Source organism: Agelaius phoeniceus, chromosome 3 (genome assembly GCF_051311805.1).
Source record: "Agelaius phoeniceus isolate bAgePho1 chromosome 3, bAgePho1.hap1, whole genome shotgun sequence".
Classification (NCBI taxonomy): Eukaryota; Metazoa; Chordata; class Aves; order Passeriformes; family Icteridae; genus Agelaius; species Agelaius phoeniceus.
Genome location: NC_135267.1, coordinates 82,030,820 through 82,045,761, shown reverse-complemented (window position 1 = coordinate 82,045,761; position 14,942 = coordinate 82,030,820). Strand labels below are relative to the sequence as shown.

The 14,942-nt window shown below is 36.3% G+C and overlaps 1 long non-coding RNA gene across 2 annotated transcripts in view; it reads left to right on the top strand.

Moving 5' to 3' along the window:
* The window catches only part of LOC143693726 (uncharacterized), a 33,277-nt gene extending 21,534 nt beyond the window's left edge, over positions 1-11,743 (top strand). The window contains exon 3 of one of the 2 annotated variants that reach the window (XR_013181664.1): positions 11,253-11,743. This is a non-coding gene — a long non-coding RNA (uncharacterized LOC143693726). Of the gene's footprint in view, positions 1-8,368; positions 8,485-11,252 lie in introns of those variants that run through there. The other variant, XR_013181665.1, reaches the window with a different exon arrangement.
* Positions 11,744-14,942: the final 3,199 nt, after the last annotated feature.

Here is a 14,942-nt window from a genome sequence, read left to right as displayed (position 1 = left end):
CCATGCCTGTATTATGTTCCAATATTTATTTCAACTTTATTTAATTATTTCAAATCTGTACTAATCTGTACTAATCAATTTGTGCAAAACACATATTAGGAAATATATGAAAAAGAGGAAAGGCTTCCATATAAATATTTTTTTAAGACATCGCAGTCATTTTGTGACCTTTTTTCCCATACTTTGTGTGTGTTTCACATGGGTTTCTCCTGTCTCTTTAATTTTTTAATAGATTTTTGCACTGAACCAACATAACCTAGATTTGAATAAGAGCACATGTTTGGGCTGTTCCTTTTTTATGATTTTGGGCTGAGATATTGGATGTTTTATTTTAGAAATTTATCCTCAGCACGAAACAGCTTTTATTTCCCATCTTCTCTGTCTCTTCCATGTAGGATCACAGTAATACATTCAGATTTGTTTGTAATTCTTAATGACAGTTTAATTAAAAAATTCATGCAAATAGCAATTGAGTATTTGTGCAGCATAATACAGCTACTTCTATAATCCTTCAGCACCCCATTACAGCCAAATTGCCAGCTGGGTTTTACCAGGGGAGTGCCTTAATGCTCCTACAGAGGATAAAATGTTAAATTTTCAGGGCTATTGTGTTATGTCAGAAACTTTGGCATTGGAAAGGATGACATGCAAAACATTTTCTAACTCTACTTTTTGCATTGATTTTGATACTAATTATAAAAAAATTCTGCAAAATGGGCTGAGAGTTGATGAAAATGGAGATGCAGGCCAAACAACACCACTCCTCTGCAGCAATGTGGGCTGCAGGGCTGAAGGGGTTGCAGGAGTGTGAGAAGGCAGTGAGATGGGAGACGGTGAGAGCTGAGGGTCGTGTGAGCTCGCACTGCCAGTGGGACTGCTGAGCCAAGTGGACATTGTTCACTATTAGCAAGAATCATTCAGAAGTAATGTGTTTTTTAGACCAAGTTTATAATGGGGGAAGGTTTGTGTGTGTGTGTGTGTTGTATTATTCTGAGACCTTCTGTAGTTCAAGGGGCCATAGCTGCATAAGGACTTTATTACAACCACATATTACAATGTCACCATAATATTTCTTATATCTTTTTGACACTCATGACATTTGTATTGCACTACAATTCTGCACTCACTTTCAGGTATTTCATTCACTTTGGTGAATTTTATTCACAGAACCTAGAAAGAAAAAGCCAGCTGTTTAAAATATAACAAGTGTAGACAGATTGAAAACACTTTTTTCATGTGAAGCTCCCTACACATTTTATGTAAGCTGCATATAAAAAAACCCCCAGTTTCCACACTGAGAAAACAGGGGTTTTTTGAGTGAAAAATTAAATCAGAGAGTTCCCTGAAGTCCTGGCAGCCAGGAAATGGTAGTCCTGGGATGTGCTGCCTCCCAAGCTACCTTTTGGTGGAACACAATCTGGAGTGAGAGGTCTTCATATCTGTGAACCTCCAGGCTCTCTTGCAGATAGGCAGGTTGAGCTCTTGATGTCATGAATCCTTCTTTCCATCTTGATCCTCTCTGCCTTCTTAAAGCAAAATTTTAAATGGTAATAACCCTTGAAAATCTTCACCTTTACAGTGCAAATATATTCACATGCTCTTAAGCTTGTTTGCAATGCAAAGCAAAAATACCAGCAGTTAAAAGCTGTCATCTGAAAGCTGAAAAAAAAGTTTTACAGGGATGTTTGCTCTATAGAAAGATTTCAAGTGGGTGCTTTTTTCCTACCACCTTTTGAATAAACTTCTTGGTGCCTCTTAAAATTATTTGAATTATAACTATGAGTAGTATTGCTTAATACATCATACATTAAGGAAAAAGACCTTATGTGAAAACACAGATCCATTTAGATTGTGCTTTCATGCATTAGAAAAATTATTTTAAAAGCTTCTTGAGCCTCTTCTGAGAATTGACTTGATTCTCAAATCACTTTCTCAGAAGTGCAATCAAAATCTCTTAAGAACAAGATACAGTCTAATTGGCATACTTAAAAAGCTTAATTGTGACTAGGAGACAGCAGTTTATTTTAAGGACATGGTTTCAAAGAAAGAACTTCTTTTCTTCAAGAACCATTACAATGGTTAGTTATGTCTTTGAAAACCCCATCAAAATTTAACAGTTCAACTTCAAACTTGGGTTTTTGGAAATTAAAATGTTCTGTTGTCCCAGAAGATATAAATTACTAATGTTTAGCTCAGCAGGTGTAAAAATCTTTCTTCTTTGTGTATTCTTGAATGTTTCATAGCCAGGTTTCAGGACAGAACTCCTGTTCTTGTTTTCCATTAATAGCAGCCTTGAGAACAGGACAGAAAACCTCAGTCTTCTGGTTGTCCTAGTGTGTCCATACACAGTCAGAAATGCGCATTTATGTCTGTGACTGGAGCCATGCACAGAGACTCATGATGCTGCTTCTGGCATTGTTTTTCTCTAAAGTCAGATCTTCCTTTTGCCACAGGAAGCCTCCATCCCAGGTCCCTTCAGTTATATAAAGATCAGAAGTATTGTCTAGGAGAGCCAAGAGAAGCAGCTGTCTGTCTCGCCAGGAAGTGAGCGGGTGTCAGGGCACTTCCAGGGACAAGCCATCCTTGCCTTCTCTCATGAGTAGGAGTGGGAGCAGAAACCCACAGGTTTGTGTTTTTGATGCAAGACCCAGATTGGTTTCATCCAGTTCCCCCAGGCTGCAGGTGCTTCATAAACTGTACCTGTCCTGCTAAATCATGAGGGGCTGTCAAGGATAAAGATCTATTGGAAGTTATGCCCTAATATTTACAAACAAAAATGAAAGCTGGAGGTGTAATACTCTCATGTAAAGACTTTTAATTTGCAAATCCTCTGAAACATTCCTAATACATCCCTGTACATGGATGTTCTGTCTACTGTCAATGAGTAGGTTTATTTGTTTTTATTATCTTTAACAGACCCCTTAGAAGTAGCCTAGAGAGTTGCTCAAAGGCCCATAGATGGATGGTTTAAACAGCATTCTTTCTAAATAAAACAAAACAATTTTTGGTAGTTTCCAACAAACAATATGTTTCCTCAGTTCGTGTGATTCAGTTATGCTGGATTTTGTTTTTAGTGCAAGCGACTTACCACAGCATAAATGAAGGGAAGTCTTGTGTGGAATACAGGCACAACCAAGACAAATATATGTGGCAGCTTCTAAGATAAAATGGGCTAGGCTAACACATAAAAAGAAGATTCTAAATATTTTTTGTCACACTGGAAGGTGGGAAGAAAGAGATTTTGTGAATTATGAGCCTCTGAACAGACAATGGCTCACTGGAATAGCTGAGAATTTTGAGATGTGGAAGAAGACAAAAAGTGACAAATATCATAGAATGAAAGAGGTATAGTAAGGTTTGTGAGATTAAATTAGATTTACTATGTCAAATAAATATCATAAATCATAATGTGGGAAGGGACACTGAAGGTTTCCCACCCAGGCAGATCCATTTTTCCCCTTGCATGTTTTTCTAATTTTAGGAAAGTCCTTGAATAGTCATTTCAGTGCTCTGGACTTATTAGAAGATTTTCCACATATCCAGTTTAATTTTTCTGTATTCTATATATCTTTCTTAGCAAAATTTTTTTTTTTCTTCCCTTACCTAAGACTAAACCCCCCTTTTCCAACAATGGCTGGTTTTGTAGCCTCTATGCTCCTCCAGTATAAAAAATATCAAGATTCTTTCTCTGTCTCTTATAAAAATGGCATTTCACAAATTCACAGACACCTTCTAATGCTAATACTAAGCAGAATTTCACTTTAAGTAAAAACAATATGTTGCTCTAAGACCTACAATCTCAAAGAAGGGGGTGGAAGAAATTTACAGGAGGAATTGAGGCTTTCAATTTATGAATAACAATTTGAAAGAAGAACATGAAAAGGGTTTAGGCATTTTTCACAATTTGAATAAGAAAAATCATGAAACTTTGGAAAACATAATAAAAAAAAATCCTTTTCAGGATAACCTTTTTCATTGTGCATATAACTTGAATAGCAGTTAACCACAAATTGGGAGGATGAAATAGATGTATCAGATTAAAGATTTTTAAAGATCTTTCTTCTGGATCACAAACCTCTTCCTAGAATTTTCAGTTATTACAATATGTTAAATATATTAGTTATTACTTGAGGACTACATGACATTTTTTGCAGGCAATTATTTCTTTTCCTTGTCACTAACACAGGAAATATTTGATGTACTAAACAAGAGGTGCATTCTGTCCCATAGGTGTTCTGTTTAGTTGCACAAGAAAAGCTTTACTTATTCAGTTGCTCTGGTAAACAGGTCTATTATAACCTGTAATATCTGAAAAAAAATAATCAAGAGAAGAAAGAGAGGTGTCCCGCAAAGATTTACAAAATACCTTCAGAATATATAGGATGAAACTTTGCATACACACACACACACACACAACCTTCTAAGGGTTTGTGAAAATTTTCCCCTATGATCTTTTCCTACCTTTTGTAAGAATGGAAGAAAAAAAATAATGGAAGATCACCAGAGACAGAATAAGATATGCCAGGTATAAAGAGCATATCCCAGGGTGACTTACTAGGGAGAATTGAGGAAGAAACTTTTAGGACATACTGGCAAACTATAAATTTCCATAGCATGGAAAAGAAGCTACAGGAGCATTGCGCTGAGTGAGCTTTCTGTCTTAAAGTTATATTAAGTCCTTTCATTTTACAGGCTATCAATTCAATAATTGTCTCTTCAGGTAGTAAACCACACAGCACAATGACTGAGAGAACTGGGTCCCAGGGGCAGGCAGCTGGGTTTTGGGTTCTAGCTCTCAAAGGAGGCTCAATAATTTTGTTTCCACCTGAAAGACCCCAAGACAGTATCAGACTTTTCAAACGCCAACGATTGGAAGAATTAGGAATCTAGTGGCTGCTGGACCTTGGAATAATGAGAATTTTGAAAATATCCCATTAAAATATTTTGTGATGATTGTTCTGAGTTTGCTTTTTTTTTTTTTTTGTATTTTCAGAACAAAATTCAGCTAAATTCATATTAGCAGAGCATTTCAATGATGCCAGTTAGGTCTCCAGCAGCCTGCTCTGGTGGAGATTCAGTTGGCCTTTGAAGCAAGCTCAGTGCCCTAAAGTGCACTACTGAGTGTGGCCTTCACAGCACCATGAGGCTCCAGGGGCTTCTTGAGGATGAACCCTTGAATTTAGCATGTGTGGGAGAAAGAAGGGTGTCCTCGCTGCCTTCAAGCTAAATCTCAGCTTGTGTTGCCAAACCTTGATGAGAATTTACAGGAGGTGCTTCTTGCTGTGGAGGCTGACATTTCAACTCACAGCTTCTCCTGGAAGTATCAGGTGGGCAAGAATTCTCTCCACTGGGGCTGTTAAAAGCAACACCAACTGCAGCACAGTGGATTGTGCTTCCTCTTGACAGGAAGAGCAGGGCATTGACACAGGGATCTGTGACATCTCCAGTCCTTTGCAATGGAGAAACAGCAACCACATTTTTTTGACTTGTTGGCTTTTTAAAAAACTTGGGCTCTGCCTGAAAAAAAAAAAAAAAAAGCTTTTCTTTTATTTGTAGATTTGTAGATGTGATTCCACAAATTAGAATAATCTGTCTAATTTGGGAAAAAATCATCAGTTATAAGATCATTAAAAACAGGAAAAAAAAGAGACTTTTTTCCAGGTCAGAATATTAATGTGAAAAAACAAATGATTAGTATATGAGCAAATGGTAATTATATTTTTCAAGTGGTTGAACAAAGTTACTAGCATTTGGTAATAAAGCAGTTAAGTCACTGTTTTATTATGATAGCTGTTACATGATATTTTAATTCTCATTCAGCAAATTTGTTTGCCTATTTTTTTCCTTAAAACACCTAAAAATTCTGTAAGGACCCACTGCAAAAGTATTTCTGGAAAAAAGCTCTTTCTTTTACTGTTCAATGTAGTCTGCACATGTTTGTACCTCCCTCCTTCTGAAACATGTGCACTAAAAATATTTGGAAAGTTCTGTGACTTTTCTTGAAGAACCAGCCCTATTTTGCCCTGAATTTTTGGTGGTACCTCATCAGATGTGAGATTATGGCCCCTGGTAGGAGGATAAATGCTGGGTATGACACGGGAGGACACAGATGTACTTCTCATTGCAGGAGATTCTCTCTCCTCCTCTCTCTGGACCCCACTTGCTGTACAATACCTCACCTGTTTCAAACTGTGACATGTAGAGCTCTGGGAAGAAGTCAGTAGAAAGTTGGTCAGTAAGTAAACTTTGTTTCCATGGAAGATTAAAGAAAAAATTGTTAGTGTGGAAAAATGTTTTAATGGAAAAAATGTAATGTTTTACAGCAGCAACATACGGACAACTTGATTTTGATTTTCAATTTTTAAAGGAAATACAAAGCATTTATTATTTGGGAAATATGTTTTACATTCTTTTTAAACAAGAGTAATTTGCTTCAACTTTGAAATAAGCAGAAGTTGCTAGCTTTGAAAGTTCTATAAACAAGAACACTGAAACTCAGGTTTTACTACAAAAAACAGTTCAGGTGTGGGAGGCTGAGAGAGGAGCTGAGTGACTCAGGTTAGTCCATTGCTCCAGATCGTATGTGACAGAAATCATGCCTAGTGGTGGTAACATTTCATCAGATTTAAGAGGCAGAAGCATGTTTTCAATTCTGAGGATGTCATGGAATTCAATGGCTTATATGGAAAACAAATCCAATAAGCTCCTAAGATGTAGCGTCCTGAAAATATATTCAAATAAATTATGAATTTAAATCTATTTGCATAAGGCATTTTGTTGAATAAGCAGCAGAAGTGCTGATTTTTCTGGTGAGGTATAAGAACCGATGTAATAAACATTAATTATTAGTTAGAAAAAGTCTGAAAGCAAGGGTTTCTAAAGCACTTGGCAGTGACCCAGGTCAGCAGGCATTGAAGTTATTGGAAAATTCTTTCACTGTGTTCACTAGTTAGGCCCACACTGAGTGCTTTTAAACATCTCCTGTGGTTTGATCTATTAGAGGCAACATTTATGCATCATCAGTGCAAACACACAGCACATTTTCAGTGAAAACCTTAATTTAAAGAAAGGGCAATTCAGATTTTCCCATTTCACCCTTTTGGACTGGATAATTACGATAATTTAAACAATTAGCAAGCTGAGCTTGCTCAAAATTAAATAAAAACAACACCTACTTTTGGTTATGAAAGTGTTCTCTTAAGCTTTTTTTGTTTATTTCTTCACTATTTCACAAAATGTTATCAAGTCGTATCAAATCAGAAAGCATAGCCAAAATACTGAAATTCAGTGATTACTATAATATTTTATTAACATATAGCTCCTATATATCACATAATAACAATCATATCATATAATGTCAAAAAGTATTTCATATCAAAAAGATAGTCCCTGACTAAAGCCTTTTTAGGATAGACATTATAATTAAGGCAGAGCTCAGAGTAGTAGAACCAAACAAAATTTTAAACTGGCCTGAGTGTCCTTGATTGAAAAAAACCCAAAACATGGAAACAAAACCAGGAAAAGTAATATTTACAATTTATTAGAACCAAGAGTTGTGAAAAATGCCTACAAAATTTAAGCTAATTTTTCTTTACATACATATTACTACAGATTGTAAAAACTTTTTAAGTGTTAAAAATTGTCTAACAGAGATTATCTAAGGGCTTTGCCACTTCAGCTTTGCTAATAAGCTAATTAGTACTGAAATTGTCCATGCTGACAATTTCAGCCAAGCCCTGAAAATAAACTCCATGAAGTAAAACAGAAAATATACGCAGTAAATTAGCCAGGAGATCAAACTGAAAAATAAAAATTTCTCAAGTTTTATGGGATGGCCATTTCATGTACAATGTCCACACCAATGGGTTATTGTACTTACTCACCTGGACAGCTCCCTGTATTTTTAGTTTAAGGACAAATAAACAGCTTGTAAGGAGTTTTCAAAGGAAAAAAAAGGAATGACCCAATGAACAAAAAGAAAATTGGAAACAGCCTGAGTACACAATAATGGTCAATAATAGCATTTCAACATTTCACAACACTACTACAAAGCCCTGAACCAAAGCAAAAGCAAAAGCAAAACAAAACAACAACAACAACAACAAAAAAAAAAAAAAAAAAAAAACCCAAAAAAAAACCCCACAAAAAAACACCACAAAAAAAAAAAAAAAAGAGAAAAAGGAGAAAAAGAAAGAAAATCAAAAAAATATGTCACAGGGCTAGCAAGAAAAAAGGAAGGTGTAAAGAAGTAAAGTGAGGCCAAGCTTCTGTTGGAAGGGTAGAGAGGGTTAATGCTGCTGTCTGAGCCAGGATGTTGTTGCTTGATGTTTAGACACTGACAGTACATTTTCTCTTTTCTGGGATTCAGACTTTTCTGCACTGATCATCTGTAATGGGGTGTGGGAATGAAATTGCTCCTGATCTCTGGTGATGTGAATGCTACTACTACAACATTTAAAGGCACTACTCATAAGATAAGGTAATTTTAGAGATGTCTCCTGCAGATACCCTGAAGTGCAATGAAGCATTAAATCTTTCCTCACTTCTCACTGCTTCCCACAGGTGTATCAAAATTTTTTCATAAAGTGATTCAAAAAAATCCCTCTAGGAAGTCTGTCAGGAAGAGAGTGATTTTTTGTTTGTTTGGTTGGTTGGGTTTTTTTGGTGTATTTTTTTTGTTATTTTAGAATGAAAAAAATGTCAAAATGTTTTCAATCACTCAAAAGCAGGGCATGGACCTCCCTGATGACAATTAAATTGTCAATTAAAACGTTTATTCTCATTTCCTAGACAGAATGACTTTTCCAGATAGCTGCTTTTTTCTTTGCCACACCAGGCCAAACCCACATTTATTTGATTACCATACCCAGGCAGCGTGTCAGGCAATTCCTTCAATTGCTTTTCCAAAAATCAGTAGTGTCAGGGGATATAAATTGTGACAATCATGTGATGTCTGGATTTACACAAAAAGGAGCTTGCATGGGATGGACCCATATTACACCATGGAGCCCTGTGCAAAATAACTGAGGTAGCCTTGAGGGAAAGTTTCAGTGTCCTTGAATGCTCACCAAAGCACAGCTCCTGTGGTCAGAATAAATAGATGTATAATAGACTTTCAGCCCCTCTTCCTTGGATCACTCCATTATTAGGCAGTACTCCTTTACATAATGCCTAGAAATTTTACAATATGCGGATGAATTGGAAATTTAAATGGATTATAAATTAAATAGATTAAATCTGTAACAGTAAATACGGCATAAAATGTCTTTATTTTGATATCTTTATTAATCCCACTCTGTGAATTTCTGCCAGTGAAATAATATCCAAACACAATAACTCCTTTTTCTTTCTGGCTCATTGCTGCATCTTCCTCTTTGGAGGAACAGAAAAAAATCTTGAAATGTAACTGGATTTGGTTCAACCAATGTTATTTGCTACTTATTTTTGTTTGCTGGTTCTCATCTGACCCCAGATCATGGCCTAGATCCATGAGTCCTGGTATTTCAGGGGACCAGAGAAATAGCTGAAAAAAGAGAGTCGGATGAAAGGAAGAGGAAGCCAAGTTGGAAATATCCTGCTGTTGTTTTAGCCATGCTCAAATGGGGAAGACACAGAAATCAAAAGGAGCACTGTCAGAGTCTTCTGAGGTAGAAACAGCAGGTTTGGTTCTAATTCTCCAACAAACTGTAAGGAGCTGATTTGGACTTGGTCCTATTGAAAAAACAAACAAAAAACCCAGATTTTTTCACTCTCTATCTCTGTCACATCCCTGAAAATTGCAACTGCAAACTATTGGTTTTTGATCACTTCTAATTTCACAACTCACATCTTGGTAAAATACCCAGTTCTTTCTCTTCTTGAACAGGTTTTTTCCCTGCCCCAATCCCCTTCCCTTGCCAGAAACATTAGCTGTTGAAAAGTTTCCTTGAAAAGTTTCATATTATTATGCAGTGTGTCTAACATAACAGCAATAGATTTTCCTGCTGTGTATTGCAGTACTGGAAAACATTTAAATATTATCCACAAAGCTGAACCTTTTTATAATCAGCCCTTCTGTTCTCTTTAGTAACTCAAAATAATTCCTGAATTAAGCCAGCTAATATCCTCCTGTTTAAGTGTTTCTGAAAGCACTTCAGTTGTGTGCACACCAAGGTTTCCTCCACGCTTTCCTCTTCCATCCCTGTCATTCAATGTTCCAGTCCAATGGTTTTTCCATTTCTGTTTCCAGTGAGCTCATTTTAAAGTTCCAAGTTACTTCTTACATTTATATTCTCTATTCATTTCTTTCATTTCCATTTCTTTCATTTCCATTTCTTTCTTTCTTTTCTTTTTTTTTTTTGTATGTCGTTATTCATATTATCATTGCCACTATCTTTCAATTTGCAATCTCCATCCAAGGTTTTTTTTACTCTATGGATCTGGAAGATGTAAGAGGTGTACCTTGATTTCTGTAACCAATTTGTTACCCTTTTTTTTCCTTCTTCAAAATAGAGTATTTTCTCTCTCCTTTTTTTTGATTAAAAAATAAAGAATTCTGAAACATAAAGTTGCTTAGAAAAGCAAGTATGTTGACTTCTTTTTCTATATTAAAGTTTTAAACTAAACATCATCCATAGATGAAATATGAGGTGTGTACAGCCCATATTTTCTTAAATGTCAGTTTCCTAACTCAGCTTGAAGTCAAAAGTATTTTTGAATGAATTCTTTTGCTATTTGTGGTGCATCCTGAATGAATATAGATCTGTAACTCTAATAAATTAGTATTCAGGTTTTATTTCCAGACCAATTGGAAAGGACAATAATAACTTTCCTAGGAGAACAGGGGAAAATGGCAGCTATATTACAGTTGGTTTGCAGTCTACTTTTCCATGAGATATCCTGAAGGCACAACAAATGTTTCAAACACTAAAGACCCATGGCATTAACTGCTCTAAGAGTCAATTTTAACAATTACGATTTAGCTCATAAAAACATGTTAAGCAAAGGCAGAAGGCTGAGTCAAGCACAGAAGAGGGAGTGCTGGGAGAACATTTCATAATGAGAGGATGTCAAGGGAGGAGGACAGATAGGAGCATGATGGATTGCCCATGAGTGATAATAAATCATATGTGCATGTTGCATCTGCCAGAATAGGCTAATGGTTGTACTTGTTTCAAAACCCAAAGGCCAGAGCAAAGTTTTCCTCAGAATCTACTTTATTATGTATATCTATGCCCAAGTTTAGAAATTAAGTAGTATTGTTTTTCTTCTAGGTCATGAAAACAGCCCTATGCTAAAAGTAATGAGATCACTTGCTGCTTCCAGAAATTCTTGAGTTTGGAAGATTGAGCCTTCTGGAAGAGCTGAAGTGCTTCAAATCAGAAAAAAAATCCTGCATTGTGCTGATAATGCAAGATCACACCTTTTGAAGTCTTACTTGTTTATGCACAAGGATTTCCCTCCAGGGGAACAGTTGGATGATCAGGTTTAAAACCATGTAGCATGAGAGTTCCAGGAGTTATCTGCTATGAATAGATTATCCACTGTATTTAACTTGTTTGTTTGTGAATGGACCATGAAGCATACAAAGATATTTGCTATTCAGAATTGTTCACAAAATAGTGACTAAATCACTGAATATAAATCTTATATCTATGAACATTTCACTGCAGAGTGTCTGTTTGTAATCTGTGGTTGGTCACTTGAAACACAAGTCCTTGTTCAGCTTCTTCAGATGACTGAAATCTTTCTGTTATAATGCAAGTAATAAAGAACCAAAGTTCTGCCTTAGAGGGTACTCTGCATGTTTAAAATCAGTAGTTATTTACTGTTGATAGCATTAAGTCCATTAATTCCACATCCTTCAAAAGATAATGATGATGATGATGATGATGATGATGATGATGATAGTAACAATGATAATATGCTTCTTGTGTGTTGCCAAAAAGGTATATAGTCTCAGCACAAAGTGCTGGTAGATGTTAACTACAGTCCTCAGGCCTCTGCTGCTGAGGGGCAGTGTTATTTGTTATTTCTAAGCTACAGTGTTAAAGAAAGGTAGGGTGGATTAATTTCTTCACAGGAGCAAGGGTCTGGGCCGATTTTGTCCTCCTTCTGACACCATTCTCCTATGGGCTCCAACCCTAGGGGCTCACCACTCCACACGGCTGGCAGAGGGAGGAGACCATTCCAGCAATGCTTTCATGATCCCTGCATGTCCCTGCTTAACCCTGTAGTCCACAGGATGACAACAGGAGGAGACCCACAGAGCATTATATTGCTCCTGAAACTGGGATTGGTGCTGGGAAGGGATGCTCTTCCTGCTTGCAAATGTTGAGAACCTTTAGCTGGTGGGAGAACTTGGTAGAGATACTCATCACTGAAGGTAGTCATCAGACTAAACATAACACATGGAGAATATGTTTTTTATAGTCGTAAAATCAATCCTCAAAAATATGCAGTTCTACTGCAAATATTTATGTAAAGCACTCAGTGTTCATTTTGTGTACTGTTTATGTTCCTCTGCTTCTTAATGTCGCTCACTGAAATTTCCCCTGAGACAGAGATGCATTTTTTTTTCCAGGAGGAATTTGTACAAAAATGTCTGAATGCAGAATGGAGGTTTGGGTTGGAGTTTTTTGTTTGTTTATTTTTTGTTTTGGTTTCTTTGGTTTTTTTTTTTTTTTGGGAGGGGAGTGGGAGGGCCTGGTGGGGGAAGTCGGATCTGAAGTAGTGGATTTTGCTTTATAGTTGAGAATCACCTCATATTCACAGCCCTGTGAGAAGAAGGTTGCTGTCCTACATGAGGCCAGCAGCTGCTGGTTCAGCAGGCAGAGGTCCATGGAGGTACCTGCAGGAATGCTGCAGGCATTGAGACCTATGCTGCCCCATGATAGGGGATGCAGAATCAGTACCAGGCCCACTGTGTCAGGTGTCTGGATGCATGATACTTATGGCTGGGTTACTCAGGATATCTAGGAAGGAAGGGTCACTCTTTGGATCAGTCCCTTCTCTCTTATTTCCTGAAGTAAGACACAAAGAGGAGGAAGTGTGCTCCCCGTGTGTAAAATAATATTTTATTAAATTGCTGTATTTCTGTAATTTTTTACCGTGTCATGTTGATAATAACTAAATAATGCCATATATATTTTCTATGAAAATGCATCAACCAATCCTAAGGAAATAAGAGAGTCAGGAGTTCCCTGAACCCTTTTTGAGTGCCTGATCTGTGAGGTTGCAACACCCAGTTGCATGCTACTTTACATTTTAGAGCATCAGGCAGATTGTGGTTTATAGTGGTCACAATACCCTGGCAGTTTTCTCAAGTTGTTATATACTTACACACTCTTGTAGGATTAAAAAGCAGCTAAAATGGAGGAGCAGTCCCACAGTTCATTTCTGTTATGCAGGCAGGAGTCCTGCCTACATGGATGATTTAGTAAGCAAAGTGTTTGGTATTTTTCTATCAGTACTTATTCAGGTGTTAGTGAAGACATTGGAGTAACTCCTCAACATTTTCTGTTGGCTGAGCCATTGGGCTGACACAGCCTATGTACTACAGAATGCAATTTAATGCAAGAATATCTATATTAAAATATGATTCTAGAACAAAAGTGGATATACAGATGAGAAGGCTCACCCAGCACAGATTTCTCTTCCACATTTTTTTCCTTCTTTTCTGTTTTTTTTTCCCCACATAGGAAGTCATCAGAGTTATATTTTTCCTGATTAACACATTTCTTCATCAACTATAATTGCAACCATTAAATTAGATTGCCTCCTGTTAATCTTCCACTGCTTCAATCCTATTATGCAGAAAAATAATGTAAACTGTCAGAGTGAGAGGATGCAAGTGCCAATCTTGAAACTGGAGAAAAATATTGTTTTAATAAAAAGTCTTTCCATCATAGTGAATTTTAAAGCAATACAGAGATGGCATTTTCTTAAACCGGAATAAATATGCATAAAAAATGGAAATCCTTTCATTAACAGGAAGAAATAAACATCATATCAAAGCTGATGGAATTCTTGCATGCATCATTTGTATAGCTCATCAGATAGCTTAGAATAAAAGGTACCCTCAGGCAAGGAGTCGAAGAAGCAAATAGTCTTAATTTATATCTCAACATAAAGTTTATAAGCCTACATGAAAAAGTAGGTAGTGAAACATTAAGTCCCAACAGTCTAGCCAGTCTGATTAATATCTCTTTGAACAGAACTTACATTAAGACAGAGACAGCTGGGTTTAAAACACAAAGTCTGGCACAGCTGCCAGGCTTGGCACATAATGGAGGTGGAAGACTTCTTTTAGAGCTAACTTATGTTAAAGTACCATATTAATCTTTCAGGGAGTTTCAAGGATCTCATCTGAGAAAACTTACTTGCTTTTGCAGTACTGAAACATTCTATACATCCTCCTCTGATTCTTTGAAGACTTTATCAAAGATTGATTAGAGCTGCAGCATGTTCAGAAAAATACTGCATTTTTAAATGTTAAAATAAATTATAAACTGTCCCTAGTTTTCTATGTATAGATAAAACCTGTGACCCCTGAACTTAATAATTAATCTTCAGTGCCATAGTAATCCATGGTCAATGAATTATTTTTTGACATTTGAGATAGTAAGGGAAAAAAAACATATTACCAGAATAAGTGGAATTACATTAACTTTGAAGTGAAGAATAAGACATTAATATTTATTGAAATCTGTTTGTTTATTACCTAGTTTCTAGGATGGCTTAGGAACACTATCATTGGTAGATCTTAAGAATTGGTTGTTCATTCAGACAGAAAAGATGTGACTGGAATGCCAAAAGAAAAAGAAAAAATAAATTAAAAGGGTACCTTATAAATTAGACAGAGTACTTCCATAAATTCCCAGCTCATACATTTTCATTCCAGGTTTTTCCATCAGTTTTTATAGGATGATTTTTTTTTCCTCCCATAGGTTATCATGAAGGTA